A 482-nucleotide genomic window follows, 5' to 3' on the forward strand; every position below is an offset into this window, starting at 1 on the left:
TCACCCAACTAGAAGAATCACTAAGCTCCTTAGCTGAGATGGTTTTACAACACAGGAGAGGTCTAGATTTCCTCTTCTTAAAAGAAGGAGGCCTATGTTTAGCATTAGGAGAAAAATGTTGCTTATATGCCAACCACTCAGGGGTTATTAGACAAAGTATGTCTGACTTAAAACAGAGGCTGATAGATAGAGAAAATCTTGGACAATCACAACAAAACTGGTTTCAATGATGGTTTAATTTTTCCCCATGGTTCACCACTCTAATGTCAGCTTTGGCTGGCCCTTTGGTCATTCTATTGGTTTTGATCACCATTGGATCTTGCATGATCAATAGGATAATACAATACATAAGCTCTCGCTTACAATCTATTAAAATAATGATACAAAACCAAGGCTGGGAATTTATTCCCAATAAAGAACAACCTAGTAAGTCAATGATTTGACTCACCCCCTTAAAATCAGTGGGGAATGTTGTACCCTGT

Source organism: Octodon degus, unplaced genomic scaffold, assembly GCF_000260255.1.
Source record: "Octodon degus isolate 3935 unplaced genomic scaffold, OctDeg1.0 scaffold00052, whole genome shotgun sequence".
NCBI classification, from domain to species: Eukaryota; Metazoa; Chordata; class Mammalia; order Rodentia; family Octodontidae; genus Octodon; species Octodon degus.